The sequence below is a fragment of the Sapajus apella genome, unplaced genomic scaffold, assembly GCF_009761245.1.
Source record: "Sapajus apella isolate SASKATOON/1434 unplaced genomic scaffold, GSC_monkey_1.0 scaffold124, whole genome shotgun sequence".
Lineage (NCBI taxonomy): Eukaryota > Metazoa > Chordata > Mammalia > Primates > Cebidae > Sapajus > Sapajus apella.
The window spans coordinates 1,406,835-1,425,611 of record NW_022437064.1 but is presented as its reverse complement, the minus strand read 5'-3'; the positions used below and the strand labels follow the sequence as shown (position 1 = coordinate 1,425,611).

Sequence of the window (18,777 nt, the reverse complement as noted above, 5' to 3'; positions counted from 1 at the left end):
CCCCCCACCCCTCCACTCCTCTCCCACCCCCCCCACCGCTCCACCCTCCCCATCTCCTTGGGTCCTTCTCCATACAGTATTTATCACTTGCTTCAGTTACTTCCTTTTTGGTCAAAATGATGAAACTTTTCTAACAACGAGTTGTCTTTTGACATTATCCCATGCCCATATTCTTGTTATGAGTAATCTTCTAGCTTTTATTAATCCAGTATTTTTTTTTTTATGGAGAGCTCCCTCTTTCTGCCTCTGTCCCCCCCACCTCTCTCTCTCTGGTCTCTCCCTCTGTCTGTCTGTCTGCTTTGGGCATGCTTCTCCACAACAGCAAAGAGTATCTTAATATGGTACATTGGGGGTCAATTTGTCCAACTGCCTCATTTAGAGAAAAGACCACTGAGATCCAGAGTGTGAGTTGCTCATGATTTCTTAACTAGTAATTACATGAAGATCACTCATTCATTAACTTAAAAATTTTTATTCCCCCCCCAAAGTCATGTATAATAATAAGAGTGTAAAATGGTAAATGCTGTTTCCTGCCTAGGAAGATAAATTTCTAGAAGTAGATAGAATGTACTGCTGGACAGCATTAGTGTATATTGCCATCAGAGATTTATTAACTGTTGAGTATCCAACATGTTTTTTAATGGAAGCAAGAAAAATATAATACCCAGTTCCAAAACATGGTAAAAATGATGCACAATGGGTGAAAATTCCACTTAGCATGTATTTTCTGGTTTGTATTTAACTAGATATTGCTTACCAATGTCCAAAAGAGAGATTATTCCTGTTTTATTCTAAAACTAATGATTTTTAAAATTTAATTTTAACTGCTGTTTTCATTAGGGAGTGATTATTTATTAAAGCACAGATTTTTCTCCACCTCATATATATATATATATTTTTAATTTTTATTTATATAATTTGATGCATCTGATGAAAGTTCAATAACTAATTTGCTAAGAACAGAAAGCATGAAAGGGTGGAACTAGCATTTAGACTGTCTCACCTTATGCTGGATGCTTATACGTAGTTTGTGAGGAACATGATTTGTCTAGATCTCTCCCCTCTAGCTTGAAGTTCTTAAAGATTTGAAGCTTTTTGCTTTGACTGCAATCTTCCAACATAGCCAATGTCCTACATTTGTTCCACTAAGGAAATAGCCTTTATTTGAGAGTTGTTTTGGGGATTAAATGAGAAAATGCAGGTGAAGTCCTTTTCAGATCTCATAACAAATAGTAATTGCCTTATACATGCTAGTTGTTATATTAATTCTTAGGTCATTGATCAATAGTGTCATATTTGCTTATACAAGGGTGAGAGTTCTTATTGAAAAACTGCCTTATACTGATTGTCTCATACTGACTTGGGGACAACTTAATGGATGAAGCAATCAAGCTCTCGTATAAAAAAAAATTAGGAGGTATGGCGTCTTCTCTTAAGATACTGCCATATCCTGGGGATATAATGTGGTGAATAGTTCTGAGAGGAGAAAAAAAGAAATTTGTAATGAGAAGAATTAAGGATAGGTTGATTTAAAAGTGCATTAAACTAGAGAAGCTGCAGGAAAGAATAAAGAATGAATTTAATGGGACAAAATGAGAGCAGGCTGTGTTTTTTCGTATCTCAGAATACCAGTTATGACTCAGTTTACATAATATACAGATATATTTGAAAAAATAAGCAGCAAACAGAAAAATTACAGAATACGTCAACTTAGAAGAAGATGAAGAACCTATGTTACCAAAATATTTACTTAAGGGTTAAAACAAAATTCTAATCTAAAATGAGGAACATCATTACTGACAAAATAAATCATGTTTTAAGGGTTTAAATGGTTGTTGCTTAATCACTTAAGTTACTCTTACTAATCTGTTGCTTTCTTCATAGAATATAGAGTATCTTAGAATAATTTTGGAGATAGCTATGAAATAAGAATAGAAAGAGCAAACATTCCATTAATTATTATTTAAAAAGTAAGTTATTATTTGGCCTGTGATTCTTTCCTGTTTTAAATATAAAGAATGGTATCTAAGTTTTAGTGCAAATACTGAAATAGTCCAGGTCATGAAAATATCAGATATCATATGTAATTATACCCCTCCAGTAATTATTTTTCAGTCAGTGAAAAATAATGAGCCTTTTAGACATTTACCCCTGAATTGAAATCTCTTTGTTATTTCTAAGTGTTCTGTACTGAAATAATCCAGAAAGATGACTTTCCTCTGTAATCATGAAGAGTAATTAATCAATGCTTTGTGATCTTTTACAAGATTTCCTTTATAATTAGTTTATTAAAATATGTTTTTATGTTTTATCATACTGTGTATCATATCTTTGTTTCTTTTAAGTGTCTCTGCCATTTTCCTGTATTATTAATACCCACTACTTTGTTTTTCTATGTATTCTACGTTGTAAAGACATGCTGAAAAGTATAAGAACAGTCCCTGACTTGGAATTCCATTTACTGTATGCCTCATTTTTTTGATCTGATACATGCTGAGAACAAAGCTTTGTCCTTTGGTCAGGAACAATATTCTCATTCCTTTTTAGTTACAGGATCATGTCTAAATTTCAGAGGAATAATATGGTGTCAAGACAACTTGAAATTTTGGCCTTCTTGTAATAACTTCTGTTTATTGTGTTTCTACTTTGAATTCATATGAAATGGGAATCATACTAGTTAATAAGTGAGGGTGTCAGAAGAGTAGTGTCTACTCTGGACAAGAAGTCCTGTTGTTCAGCATAGTTATATGAAAATATTCAATAATTCACCGTGTTCCTGCATCTATAAAAGCTTTTCTAAACTGTTAAAGGTGACATTTTTAAGTCACCATGTTTCTTTTCTGGGATGGGAGAGGGAGAAACACAAAAGGGCATGATTCTATAAGATCTTTGAAATGGCAGTTGTAGAATATTTCTTGTTACTGTCTGAAGAATCTCTAAGATTACACATTTTCTATTGATCACATTTATTTACAGTTAATATATTGATACAGTTTAAAATATTGGGAGATGAATGTCTTTTTAGTACAGTTAGTAAATATTAGGTCACTATTGTAAAAAGTGAGTGAGATAAAATTGAGGCAAAATCTACTCTGGTTTCAATTAATTCGAGAATTCCTTAATCCTTTCGAAATTTCTCAATAAAAGCTTAGAACTTTCACCACTTTAAGTACTTATTTGTAGGTCAGAGACCTTTCCTTTATCATGTCCTATAGACCCACAGCCATGTAAATCAAGTAGAATAATGATAATCATTCAGATTCCCAGAAACAGTCAGCTGTGCCAAGAGTAGGCACATGATGCAAGCCAGCCAACTGATTGCTTAATGGCCAGTGCCAGGCGTTGTCAGGCTTATACAGATTTGTTAAATCTGTATAAGAACAAGCCACATATCTTATCTGTATAAGCCACAAAGTCCTTTTGTCTTACTAAACAAAAGAATAAAAGATTCTTGTCAGTAGAAGATAGACAAAAGATGAGATTATTTTCAATGGAAGATCCAATAAACAGTATAAGATGACAGCTAGTTGCCTCGTGTTTAAGATGGATAAACAGAAAGAAGCTGTGATGAGAGAACTGAAGAGACTGAAAGACAAAGGGAGTGGTCCCAATTTCTGACTTTCTAGTTACAGAGCAGCTGCACTTGTTTTTCTGGTCTTATCTGTCCATGAAATTGTTTATAGTGTCCTTATAATTATCTTCTCCTTACATGAGCTACTTTGAGTGAATTTCTCTTTTTGGGAGGAAAAAAATGTTTGGGCTAGTGTGCCTTTATTTCTCAAAAACTGCCACTTCTGTTCCTATCACCTTCTGTTTTAGAAAGTTGTTGTTATGGTTAAAATGAGTCTGCTACATATCTTCCATTGAAAATTAAACAATCTGAGACTTAAGTCTATTCCTTTCATGTGCTAGGAATAGAGTATGAGTAAGTCAGGTGGTCCTGCAGATGAGTACATCTAGAGTGTCCTGGCTTTATTAGTGAAATTTGAAGAACGTCCATGCATTTATTTTTAGGTTTTCAAACTTAAATCCCTAGAGCTGGAGAGAAAATAATTCACTCAAAGGTTTGTATTACAAGAATTACACACTATTAAAAGGTTTAGAGCTTCAAATTTTGTAGCCATAAATTTATAACAACAATATTTTCCCATGTTTTGTTAACAGGATATTTTTACTCACCCGAATATTTTATAGGATACTATTTCTGGCAAATTTAAAAAATATATTTAAATTGAGGCATATATTAGTGAAATAATGGCTGAGGCATTTATCTTAGTAAATGTCACAAAACATATTTACTTAATAAAAGAGGAAGCTGAGATATAAAACTAGGGGTCATCTTCAGCCCCCCTGGCATATGAAGAAATAATGGCACCATGAACAGGCCATTATGAAAACTTTATATACAATCTCAGTGGATTAATATTAGTATGAAGCAATACAAGCACTGTATATTAGAGATTAGTCTTTTATCAACATATTTTTCTGCAATGGAGCAATGGAGTAGAAAGTATAGTATCTCCATTAAGTTACACATGGTATGTTATTAACATTCACCTTAGAAAACAAGAATTCAGTGTGCTTTTGCTAAACTTCAGAGACAGGAACAAATTAATGTTCAACTGTGATCAGTTAAGTCCAATGATGTCAGTGAAGGTATGAGCAAAGAATGACAAAAAGTCTTCAAGATGTGACAAGGCTACACTCACAATGTTATTACAATGAGTGAGGAGAAGAATCGGAAAAGTAAACCCAAACCTAATTGCATAAATTTGTGCAAAAATTCCCCAAGTATAATGAGGAGCTCTTGAAGAGTTTTTAATGAGGGATGGCATGATTAGATTTGTGTTAGAAGATCACATCAGCTGCTACTGATACAATTATTTGCAAAAAGGGCAGTGATGGAAGTTGGCAAACAATTAGGGGTTTGCAACCAGTGAAAATACAGGGAGAAGTGGACGGATTTATTAAGAACTACTACTTGCATACCTCTTGTGATATAGTAGATTTGAAGTCTGAGGGGGAAAGAAATGTGAATGATGCCTAGGGTTGTGATCTGTAAACCTGGGAGGATCATGAATGTGTCATTTACTCCACTGGAAAGGATTGAAGGAGCAAGAGGACACTGGGAGGGCATGAGAGAACATTATTTCAATTTCAGATCTGTTACATTTGAGGAGCATGAGAAATAGTCATTAAGATATCAAGTAAGCAGTTAGATATTAGGATCTGGATGTCAGAAAGGGGGTTCAGGCTGGAGATAGAAAATTAAGAAAAATGTTGTATTTAAAACTCCAACAATAAATAGGATAACATAGAAAAGATGACCTGGGATAGAGATCTGTGGAAAGCAAACCTTTCAGTGTTGGTAGAGAGGGAGGAGTTGCTCCATATGACTGGGGAGAGGCTAAGGAGAAAAGAAGGAAAACAAAAATGTAGTGACAAGAATTCAAAAATAGAAAGTTTCAGGAAGGTAAAAATGGTGAACTGGACCAAATTCTTTTGATAGGTCAGGCAAATTGAAGACTGAAATTTAGCCAATACATTTGGCATCATGAAACTTACATGTAACCTTAGAGAGAGGTAAGTAGCTTTAATAAAGGGGATAAGAGCTGAATGTGAATGAGTGGAAGAAGGTAAGGTGGTGGAGGCCATCAAGATTCCCTTTAGAAATATGGCTGTCTGAGAAGCAGCTGGAGATACGGTGTCAAGGAAAGGCCTTTACTTTCATTATTGCTTTATGATCAGTGTCACCGCACCAATTTAATTGTTCTCAAAAGCTGATGGCATCACACCAAAGGGGGATTTTCTGCTATAAAAACTTTTAGAGAAGAGCTCCATGAATTCCATTAGTAATACATTTTAATATGTCAATTTTCTTATGTGTTTAAGGATTTTTGTCTCTCTCTTTTTTTAATTCCTTCTTGCATATTTCTGGAGCTCTTCCTTCTCGTCTTTCCATTCCTCTCCTCTTTCCTTTTTTCCCTTTTTTGTTTTTTAGTATTGATCTTAATGGAGAATAAATAGCTGATACTTGTGTCTGTGAAAACATTGGTACAGTGTTAAATTATTCCTTAGCTTTACTTTCTATATATCATCCCTTCCTTTTTTATCCAAATTGGAATCCATTCATTTTCATTAAAATCCTGTCTGCATTTGCTTTGACTCCTTGATCCATCTATTTTACTGTCGCAACTACTTGATAAAGCTTTACCCCTGAATAAGTCTTTCTACCTCTATTCTTCCTGTCTCAATCCAAGAGACTGACTATTGCTAGATAAAAACACATTCAAACAGGTTGATAATATAAATTCAGGCAATTCTTGTTACACGTTGTTTCATACAAGATTTTTCTTAAATTTTTTTTTTTTTTTTTGAAATGGAATCTCGCTCTTGTTACCCAGCCTGGGGTACAATGGTACAATCTTGGCTCACTGCAACCTCTGCTTCCTGAGTTCAAGCAGTTCTCCTGCCTCAGCCTCCCGAATAGCTGGGAATACAGGTGCCTGCCAACACACCCAGCTAATTTTTGTATTTTCAGTAGTGGAGATGGGATTTCGCCATTTTGGCCAGGCTGGTCTCAGACTCCTGACCTCAGGTGATCTGCCTGTCTCGGCCTCCCAAAGTGCAGATTTTTTCTGTCATGTCAGATTGCTATAATCTTATATGTTTTCTATATTCTGATGGGCAAAAACTGTATCCTTTGCTACCTAAGACTGTAGCCACTAGACATGTGGCTGTTGAGAATTTAAAATATGTCTGGTTCAAATATGATGTGCTATAAATGTAAAATACACACCAGTTTTCAAAGACTTAGCACAAAAAATAGAATATAAAATCTCTAAAGAATTTTTATGTTAACTGCATGTTAAGACGATACTATTTTGAATTTATTTGGTGAAATAAAATTAGTATTATTATAATTTACTTTTTATTTATTGCAATATGTTTGTTAAAAACATTAAAACTACATATGTGTCTTGCATTTGTGATTTGAATTAAATTTTCTGTTGGATAGCAATGCTCTCAGCTTTCAGAAAAAAGTCAAATGAAATAAATTAGAGATATTATTTCTCTCTCATGGCATATTGTTGAATATATATTATCAGGTTACTCTCACAAGAATATGAGCAAAGTTTACAATTCCTCAAGCAGTTTACAGAGAACCTCTGTGTATTCACGCTCACCACACAAGGCATTTTCATAGTGATAGTTTGCCATTATTTTAATTAGCATTTGTTTCTTGAAATTCGGCCATTTTCATATATTTCTTTGGCATTTTGGTTTCTTGTGTGATACATATTCACATCATTTAGTCATGTTTCTCTTGTGCTTTTTGTCTTAAAAACTTGTGAGACCATATTGCATATTTAAAATTTAAACTTTGTTTTATGCATCACAAATATTTTTCTTAATTTATCACTTATTTGTTAAATAATTTTGATTGTAATATTTACTGCTGTTGAACATTTTTTAACACTCATTGTGTCAAATATACTTTTCTTTCATAGCTTCTGTTTCTTGTCTTGGCTGAAGACACCAGTGCATCCCTCTCGAAGTCCAGCCTCCTGTGTGTCTGCCTGCTAGGGTCTTGAGGGTCTTTTTAGGCACAGAATGAGGGTGTGGCAGGCCAGGGTGATCTTGGGAAATGCAATATTTGGGCAGGAAAATAATAATGCCTGTCCTTACCTAGGTCCATGGGCACAGGCCTGTGAGTAGAGCCCTAGGCAGGGAGCACACCCTCCTCTCACAGCACTTCCCTTCCTACTTTCTGTATCACTTAAAGGGACCACACCCTTCCCAGTACTTACCTCCTGTCTTAATGATTTTGATGATGATGGCATTTCTAATATCATCATACAGGTAAAAGAGTAATAGTTGATATAGTTCTGTGAATAAAGCTTCAGTGACATATTCAGAATTGCCTAAATGATGCCTGAAGTAATTTATTCTCTATAGGGTATAAATATATACAATGTATCACCTAGATCTGTGCAGGTCAACAGAAATAGAAAGTTTCCCTTCCACAAATTTCTGTTTTGGAGCAACATATGGGTAATTAGGAAGCATTTATAATTATGGAAAGAAAACAGGGGCAGCTTTTATATCTTTTATGAGGACTAGTCTGCTAAGAAGTTAGCAATTAGCCCACATTACATTTCTGCTTTCACTTAGGATGTGTTTTGTGTTTGTATGTGGTAATAATATCTTAGAATCATATTCTGATCTGTTGCAGAAATGATCTAATGGATGCTTCACTTAGCGGTTGTAGGACCTTATGTAACTTCATTACAAGACCTCTCTATACCTCATGTTTTTTCCTGTGGAAAGATGAAAAATAAAGATAGTACACTTGGAATAAAATTGGTGCTCTGTAATTGATAATTATGGCTGTTGCTGGGTGAGTAGGTGACTTGTCATGTGAGGCATTGCGAAAGTCAACTCATACTTTTCTTACATGATAGTTCCTGAAATATGTGAACACAGACTTCCAGGGCTTTATTCCTTTAATACTCTGTTGCCCAAACCATGTTCTGTAGCATATACTGTATGTTCTTTGGTAAAAAAAAAAATTCAGTGATGAAATATTCTGAATATGCATAGTAGAATATTTCAGTGTGTGAGAGATTTTGTAACTAACAATGTCTCTTCAGTTTCCTCTAACACATTGTTTCACAAATATTTATTTAACTGTCGGATGCACTGTTGTCTCAACATTGATAGAGAAATGTTTTTTTGAATAAATTTGTCTTCTCTGTTAAATGGCAACCAGTTCTTGAGAGAATGATTCTTTCAACCAGAAATTGATAGTACTGCTTTTAGTTATATTTTCTTTAGTATTATGCATACCATAGTGTAAATAAAGTTTTGATTAATTATTTGTGGCCATATTTTCATTGAGTGTGAGAGAGGAAAACTAATAGGAACAGAAAATCGAGGGACTATAGTAGGTAAAATGGCATTGGTAGACTGACTAGGCCATATGCAATTTGCTTGTTTCTTTAATTCCTTTATGATTAATTCCAGTTATTCAGTTGGGGTGAGTGAGGGTTGTGCTAGTGAAAATAAGAGGAAATGAGAAGGTGGTTATTAGGGAAAATAAAGTGTGTGTGAATGAAATGGAAGCAGGAAAGTACATAGAGAATTGTAAATACACTTGACTCTTGAAAACACCAGTTTGAACTTCATGGGCCTACTTATATGTGGATTTTTTTCAATAAGTATATTGGAAGTTCTTTGGATATTTGCTGCAATTTGTAAAAGCTTGCTGATGAACTGGATAGCCTAGAAATTTTTTTAAAAATAAGAAAAAGGTATGTCATGAATGTATAACATTATGTCAATACTAGCCTGTTTTGTTATTTACTACCTTAAAATATATACAAATATATGATAACAAGTTAACATCTATCAAAACTTAGTCACACAAACACTTACAGACCATACATGTTGTTATTCACATTTAAGAAGAATTTAAGCAAATATAAAGATGCAGTATTAAATCATAACTGTATTAAATTAACTGTAGCACATACTGTGCTGCTGTAATAATTTTATGGCTGCCTCCTGTTGCTATTGGAGTGAGATCATGTGTTGGGAGTATCTGCTTAATATGATGTGTGATGACAATCATCTCTGAGTGAGTAGTTTGGTAAATTGCATGTCACAGTACGGAGAGATGTCTCATGGTTCTGTGTGTTTTTCATCTTGTTCAGTGCAATACTATAAAGCTTGAATAATGCCATGGGACTCATAGGAAGTACCACTAGTGATGCTGGTAGTACTCCCAAGAGGAAGAGAAAAGTCATGACATTACAAGCAAAAGGTGATTTGTTTGCTACATACTGTAGATTGAGGTGTGTAGCTGCAGTTGCCCACCATTTCAAATGGTAGGCGATTCATCCTATAAACAGATGATGTAAACTTACAGTACAGTATTGTAAATGTATTTTATCTTATGACTTTCTTAATAACACTTTCTTTTCTCTAGCTTACTTTATAGTAAGAATATAGTATATTATACATATAAAATACACAATATCTATTGATAGGTTGCTTATGTTATTGGTGAAGCTTCTAGTCTGCAGCAGTTGAGTTTCTGAGGAATCAAAAGTTGTATGGGATTTTCAACTTCTCAGGGGTCATTGCCCCAACCCCTGCATTGTTCAAGGGTCAATTGTATAAGAATATTTTGAATGTGTGTGTTTATGCAGTTAAATAACATGTGTGCATCTCAACTAATCAAATTATTTTGAAGATATTTCACTATATAAATCTGCCACTATTTTAATAATCATGTAAACCATGTAATGACATCTCATTTAAATATTGGGATTTCATACATCAACATATTCCAAAATTAAGAGCAATTTGACTACAGTGCCTGTTAACAGATTTTTTTCATGTTAGAAATGTTTGTCAATGAAACATGTTTGAAGCAAATATATGGGCTGTTAAGAGTATTCCAAGTAAATTATTGTTGAAATATTTTTCACCTAAAATGACATCAACTTAAATAAATGCAAATAATTTAGATAAGAATGAATTTTATGTCTTATAAGTTGACTAACTTAACAGGACACTTAGAACATAACATGAATATGACAATAGCTTTATTATTCAAACAGACGGGATGCTCTTTAAAGAAAAGGGTAACTTCTGGCATCAATTCAATAGACATAAGCACATTAATAGATGCTGGCTGGCTAGCTAATATCAAGAGTGACATTACAGAAGCTAATTAAGTATATAAAAAAGGACAAAGTTGTAGCCATTTCTGAATGCCATATGTCTGAACAGCCCTAGAGTTCTTATATCCAATCTTAAACTAATACCTGGTTGTGCCATCTTTTTCAAATTCTTTAGTTTGCAGAAGGGCTTCGTTTGATTATGAAAAAATATTTAAAATTCATGAAGCCTTTTACACAAAGATAATTTTAAGGTATTTTCCAATATGAAATTAGCTTTTAATCTGATAACAGTATAGTTATTTTTGGTAAGATACCTATAATCTTTTAATATGCTTTGAATATTTAGCAAACTATAATATCTTCTAGGGCAAGTAGAAAAAGTGTGATTAGAGTCTAAATGCAAATGAAATTTAATATCCTCTAATTGTGCCTAGAATATTAATATGTTTTATATTTTTCTTTTTCTAAAATAATGCATGAACAAAATTAAATATATGTAATAATGACAGCAAAACTAGAAAGAAACTGTCATATACATACTTCTAGGTTTTTTTAAATACCTTTTATTAGTTTTGCTTGTTCAGTTTTATAGCTTTAATATTTGTACATGCTTTAATGTTACATTTTCATGGCTGTTTGGCGAGGTATCATTTTTCAATATTTTAGTTTTGCTCTTGCTCCATATCAATCTATTATACAGTGTTTAAAAACAAAATAGAAATAAAAATCCTCAATGATTTATTGAATAATGGGATAGATCTTCCTCCATGTATGGCTTATTATTAGTTAATCTACAGAAGAGTAGTTCTTAATAACGTAGAAATACATTGTACTGGATTTGAAGTTGAATAAGCACAGGATGAAGGCTTGGCTGTGTCACCAACAGAACTTCACCTTTGCCAGGTATGCAGCCTCTCTGATGCCTAGGAGAGGCAATATGCTGTATATTGATATTCACATTAATTATCCATGGGAATACTTGGTTCATAATAAATGGTGCATAATAGTAATTCAGTTGATCTTTCATCTTAACAAAATAACGCTTCAGAGATGAAAATACCTTTTGCTCAGCATTTGGAATTTAGGATATTCCTTGAGAAAGAGTAAACTAAAGGCCCCATAATCATATGCAGGGATAATTATCCATCACTTATTCATTCTTCAACCATTTATTCTTGTACTCCTGTGCTCAATTCAGGGGATATACAAAAGGTGGCTACTGCCCTCAGGGACTGTATTTAAGTGAAATAAGAACAGAACAAGTTTTTTTAATCTTTAACTTAACCCAATATCAGATGACTCAAAAACCCTAAGCTTACAAAAATCTGAATAATTCAGCCATGAGAACTAGTTAGCAAGGACAAGCAACAGCTAAGAGTGTTTTCTTTAGCTACCAGAGGTGACTCCTGATGCATAACTGCTATTCCAGAAAATCACCAGTCATTTCAGAAGGCAGTCATGAGTACTGCCCCCTTGGGACTGTGCTTTGCAAGTTTTAGTTATTCTCATAAGACCTTCCTCAATTTTTGGTTATTCTACCTGTCATTTTCTACAAGAAAAGTTTTTCTTAGACTGACTTTTTTTTTTTTTTAGCTTTAATTTCATATATTTTCAAGAAGCACTTTATATCACTACCATAAATAAAATCATTACTGCCATAATTAGAAGGCAAATATACAAACATACAGATTGAAAACAAAATGGTGTTGAAAAAATTATAGCTGAGAACAGATTCTGGGAATAAAGTTCCCTCTCTTTGGTAGTGTTGAAGTTCATGGGGAACCAGGAGCACCAAACCGAGACATTGTCCTGGAAGTCATCAGGATTGGATAAATATTCTTAAAGAGACTTTCTCCCTCGGTGACTCCCTGTTACTGTGTGGAGATTGCATCCCTCCCACTGTTCTCCAAAAGGAGACTTCACTTTCCAGAAAGTTGAAACAAAGTTTTGTCAGCAGCAGGATATTTTATCTTCCTTAATTCTCACAATACTGATTCCATAGGTAGTGTTATCCATGTGTTACAAGTTGGAAATCTAGGCACAATGAGGTTCTTTATTTGCTTCAGCCCATATAGTTAGTCAGTGATAGAGCTGGATTTTTAAAATTCAAGGCCAGGCACAGTGGTTTATGCCTGTAATCCCAGCACTTTGGGAGGCCAAGTTGGGTGATCACCTGAGGTCGGGAGATCGAGATCAGCCTGGCCAACATGGTGAAATGCCTTCTGTACTAAAAATATAAAAAAATTTAGCCGGGTGTTGTGCTGCATGCCTGTAGTCCCAGGCATGAGACTACATGGCTACTTGGGAGGCTGAGGCAGTAGAATCACTTGAACCCGAGAGGCTGAGGTTGCAGTGAGTGGAGATCACGCCACTGCACTCCAGTCTGGGTGACAGAGCAAGACTCTATCACAAAAAAAAAAAAAAAAAAAAAAAAAAAAAATAAAATGCAGGACAGCCTGACTTAAAAGCCTGGTCTCTTAACCACTATATGTTTATCTGAAATAAACTCATTTAATTCTCCTGCAAATATATATTTATACCTATATCGGAAAGAATTTCCTCCCACATAGGCATTTTCATTTTTTAAATAAGGTTCTAGTTTTTTGATAAAAAAACATGCAACATAAAATATGATATTGTCACCTGCTAATAGATCAACATAGAGACATTTTTCCAAGGGACAGAACAGACAAGCACAATTTCCAAATGATAGAAGTAAAAATTTATAGAATTTTGCTACTTTCAAGGTCCTTGTAGGTGAGTTAAGTAACAGGAAGTGAAATATCTGCAATGGAAGCTAGAAAAATTGTGTCTTTAATGATTACCATTAGGTCATTTAAAATCATCAAAGTTGTTATACAGTTGTGATTAATCAGCAGAGTAAACAGAAAATCCACAGAGTAGGAGAAAATATTTTCAAACAATGTGTCTGACAAAGGACTAATACCCAGAATCTCCAAGGAACTCAAACAAATCAGCAAGAAAAGAAAAATCCCAACAGAAAGTGGGCATAGGACATTAATAGATAATTCTCAAAAGAAGATATACAAATAGCCAACAAACATATAAAAATGCTTAACATCACTAATTATCAGGGAAATGCAAATTAAAACCACAATGAGATAATACCTTACTCCTGCAAGAATGGCCATAATTAAAATTTAAAAAAAAAATGTTGATGTCAATGTGAAAAGTGAACACTTTTACACTGCTTGTGGGAATTTAAACTAGTACAACCTCTATGGAAAGCAATATGGAGATTCCTTAAAGAACTAAAAGTAGATCTACCATTTGATCCAGCAATCCCACTCCTGGATATCTACCCAAAGGAAAAGAAGTTATTATATGAAAAAGACACATGGACATATTGCAATTGCAAAAATATGTAACCAACATAAAATGCCCATCAATCAATGAGTGGGTAAAGAAAAGGTGATATATATATATATACATACATACACACACACACACACCGTGGAATACTATTCAGTCATAAAATGGAATGAAATAATGGCCTTTCCAGCAACCTCAGTGGAGTTGGAGGCCATTATTCTAAGTGAAGCAACTCAGGAATGGAAAAACATATTTTATGTTCTCACTTATAAATGGGAGCTAAGCTATGAGGATGCAAAGGCATAAGAATGATGGACTTTGGTGGCTCGAAAGAGTCGGAGGGGGATGAGGGATAAAAGACTACATATTAGGTATAGTGTACACTGCTTGGGTGACAGGTGCACCAAAACCACTAAAGAGCTTCACCATGTAACCAAAAACTACCTGTTCCCCACAAAACTACTGAAATAAAAATATGTAAAAAATAAAGTGGATACTGTTAAAAATACGTATTACAAAAGCCAGTAATAAAAAGTACTTTAAAAATGGAAAGAATAATTTGCATTTGCCTAATGCTTTGCATTCTTGAAGGAACTTTCAAACTCCCACGAATTGACTTTTAGAAAATTTTTCTAATGTGTCAGTTGCTTTGACTCATGGAAAAATCTAAACAATGATCATTAAGCTACTTAATCAGGGCTATTCTACAAACACTGTGTGAAAAGAAACAGATACACATATATATCCATTTTACTTCAAAAGGCTTTAGGAAAGGAAGAGATGGAACTATAGTGGAAAGCATTGTTCAGATGGTGTGGCAGACAGAACAGTGGTACTTCGAAGATGTCTGTGTCCTAAGCCCCAGACCTGTGAATACATCATGCGATATGGCAGAGAAGAATTAAGGTTGCAGATAGAATTAAGATTGCTAATCAGCTGACTTTGAGATAGGGAGAGTACCATGGATTGTCCAGGTGGGCCCAATTTAATCACAATGAACTTTATGAGTGAAAGAGGGAGGCCGAAGAGTGAGGACTGGAGAAACAGCAGCATGAGAAGGACTCGGCACAATATGACCGGCTTGAAGCTGAAGGAATGGGACCATGGGTCAAGAACTGTGGGTAACCTTCAGAAGCTGAAAATTCAAGCAAATATATTCCTCCCTAAGGCCTACATAAAGAATGTAGCCCTGCAAATATCTGGATTTTTGTCAAGTTGAGGCCTATTTCAAACTCCTAACTTTCAAAACTGTAAGATAATAACTTGTGTTGCTTTAAATCCACTAAATTTGTGATTAATTTTTTACAGGGATGTTAGGAAATGTACATATATTTAAATATGTGTGGGCTATGCAAAACAAAGAGTACCATAAATACTGCAGATAAGACCCTCCTCATTTATACACCATCAGTATAGTTTAAAAAAACTAGAGGTAACCATGAAGAAATAAGCTCTTATAAAATATGAAGAACATATCAATGTTATTCCTAGGTAGTCATCTTTGGCAAGATATATATTTGTTCGTTATTAGAACATTTTTTAGGAATTCACTGTTTTGTTAGCCAAACAAAATATAAAAGAAAATCCCATTATTGTTTATTTACAGTCAGTGGTTTTACCAGTTTAATTATTCTTGTCAATAATACTATTGGCTATTGCTGCTATTATACTTATTACTAGTACAAATTTTTTTTATCATTGGCTCATTTTCCACAAGTGCCAAAGGGAATACGAAAAGCACAGGATTGTTATGAAGTTAAAGTAAATTAATGCTTATAAAGCATCAGAGCGTTCATTAGCTTATATTAGGCATTTACTGCATTTTGGTAGCCTTCATTATAGGTATCATCATCATTATTGTCATTTTCACTGCTGTACATATCAATGACAAATGGTCACCAGGTCTTAAACTAGGCATGCAGGCTTCATATTTTATCTCTAGGAATGAGGGATCAGTATCTCCATTACTTCAGGTCAAGCAACTGAAGCTCAGAGTATAGAAAATCACCTAACTAAAGTTGAAGAGCTTTTAAATGACAGGATCAGGACTATTCCTGCAATGTTTTATGAAACTTCTACAAGTCTGTGTGCTAGGTGCTATGTGCTTCCATTAAATAAGGCCCCATTCCAACCCAAGCCCCCAAACCAAATATTCTAAGAGAGGCAACTTGTTAGATGTACAGTATTATTCTAACCTTTTAAAAAGATCAGTAATATTATTTTATGGTCCCGCTTTATTTTAGTGTCTTAGATAACGAACCATTTTTAACCCTGGTAGGCAATCTTTAAAAATTAAAAATCTTTAAGGGCAGGAATTGGGCTTTATAATCTTTTATCTCTTAAAATCTGAAAAATTATTCTTTATAATCGTTAAATAACTGTTACATAAACATATAAATAGATTTAAGTGATTAGAGAATTAATATTTAGGTATTTTATCAACTTTGTAATACTTATAAATGATTATGGTAAATTATCTTGTTGAATTTTAAAATACCTAGTCTGGAAATTCCAGTGACAAGTAAGAACTAAAAAATGCTAGTGTAATGAAGATTAGAGTCATAGAAGGATAAAGAAGGTTATTTTATGAAATATGACTGGAAGTAGTATGTTCCAAAGAATAAGCTGTATCTTTAATTGTATATATTTTTAAGTGTCTGTTACAGATTTTCAACTTTGATTACAACTATAAACCACATTAACATATAGGAATATCTTCAAGTTCAATTGGTAATATGTTAATAATAGTATCTTATTTTTACAAACTCAGATTAAAAATGTATATCTAAGGAAACATTAATATTTGGATTACTATTTCTCTATACTATATTTAAAGGTAAATAATCAAGCAATGAGATTTATTAGATAAATTGAATTACTAATATTTAATAAATGTAAAACATTTATATGTTCTCTACATAGCTCTCTCTTTAAAACATTTATATGATGTGGAGCTTACGTTTTTGTTGATAGTATTCTATATATTTTAATAGGAGAGAAGAAAATGTAAACAATTGGAATATTTGTTCCTGATTCTTCATATTCTAAAATCATTTTATAGAGGTTCACATTTTTATTAAAAATATGCATAGATTTTACTATATTGTATAGTAAGTGTCAAATATTAATATTGAATGTAAGTGTCAAATATTAATAAAAGCAACCCTGCCAGAAATGTCCAATGCTTCATTATTTCAGTTCAGAAAAGGGTTTGGTATTCAATCTTGTACACAATGTCAGCCGTGGACAAAATAATTGAACATTAACTCTTTTAACTTTGGCTTTTGTAAACAGGTTAGTACCTAAATTCTGAACTGTTAATTTTCCTAATGTGACACCTGTAATGTGGGAATAAATAAATAGTAAAAAAGCAATCTTTGTAAAAGTTAGTATGAATTTAACGACGCTTACGAAATTGCTTTTGTTTAATCATATATTATAATGCCCCCCATCACCATCTATATTATTTTTTATACTTTTGGATAAACATCATAATTGCAATCTAAGGTTTAGATGCTTCATTTTAAATACTGTGTTCTTCGCCTTTAAATAGGTGATTTGGCCCTGAACTGACAAAAATCACTGGTGAATTAAAGTGAATTTGGGGCAAGTTGATGATTTTAGTGAATTTAATAAATCACGTGTTGGGTTTCTTAATAAATAACATTCGCGCTATTTCAATTTCTTTTCTTCAAAGAAAAAACCTAAAATCTTTATTTTCTTTTTTTACATTAGCATAACTTGAGAGAGAAAAAATTTGTGACTGCAATCATCTACTATGGTACTGGAAATATTGTCAGTATAAGAAGACACTGCGGTGATTTGCAAACTTGAGTAGACTTAAGAATTACCAAGATGCTTACTTACTTGATGCTCCTTTTCTGAACCCCAATTCTGGAAATTCTGATTTGATTAAGTACGCAAAAATGGTTCTGATGCGTGTACATCCTTGACCAAATTGTGAAAAGACAATGTAGTCACTGTAGGAGAAAGGTAGTTGTTACCAAGCACTGCTACAGAATTGAGGATTGTTTCAGAGTTACCTAGAATTTTAGCATTTGCTATCTTGTAAACTCTGTGCAGAAGTTTTGTTTACTGTGAGCATAGGCCACAGGAGGCCTTGGGGAGCTTCTGCGGGTGGCAGGAGACACACTTTGCTAGGTCTGCAATTTCCTTTCTGGCTAAGAAAGGCTGCAGAGGATGCACACATCAGGAAGAGGGTGGGGGACTACTAGCTTACTGGTTTTGCTTGCATCCAATAAGTAGAAACAATCCTATTCTTTGTTTTGATATGCACGTATTTTCTAGTATAAGCTATTTCTATGATATTTTACAATTTCTACATACAATATAAATTTTGAGATGAAATTTCTTTAAAGGGGTTTGCTAAAGTTGTGTTTTAATCAGTTATATTTCCAAAATGTGACATCCTATGTATTTCTGTACATAACAAGACCATTGAAAGAAATTAGTGCCACTGTAGTAATCAGACACTTGCCAATGTAATTAAGTTGCAAGATCTCATTACAGTTAGTCAGGAGGGTATTTGTTACATCCCTAACTTATATATTTTAGTAATATGGACTAAAAAGTGTTCATTGTACACTCAGATCTGCCTAAATCTCAGGAATTCAAGCTGGAAAAAGACATTTTTAAATCTTTTAAGTATTCCAGTTGGGTCATTGCTCTCAAGTCATGATTATGCATACTGTCTTTTTTCCACCACTGCCACCATCTTGTGTTCTGGAAAGAA

At 33.6% G+C, this 18,777-nt stretch overlaps 1 protein-coding gene and 1 long non-coding RNA gene across 3 annotated transcripts in view; one reads left to right on the top strand and one right to left on the bottom strand.

The window, feature by feature from the left end:
- Nucleotides 1-18,777, top strand: part of BANK1 (B cell scaffold protein with ankyrin repeats 1) — a 307,020-nt gene that overhangs the window by 1,725 nt on the left and 286,518 nt on the right. The gene's annotated exons all lie outside the window — the stretch shown is intronic.
- Nucleotides 4,399-17,933, bottom strand: LOC116538933. Its single transcript, XR_004263852.1, has 3 exons — nt 17,513-17,933; nt 4,552-4,557; nt 4,399-4,410 (listed from the first exon to the last, which is right to left on the bottom strand). It is a non-coding gene; the product is annotated as an uncharacterized LOC116538933 (long non-coding RNA).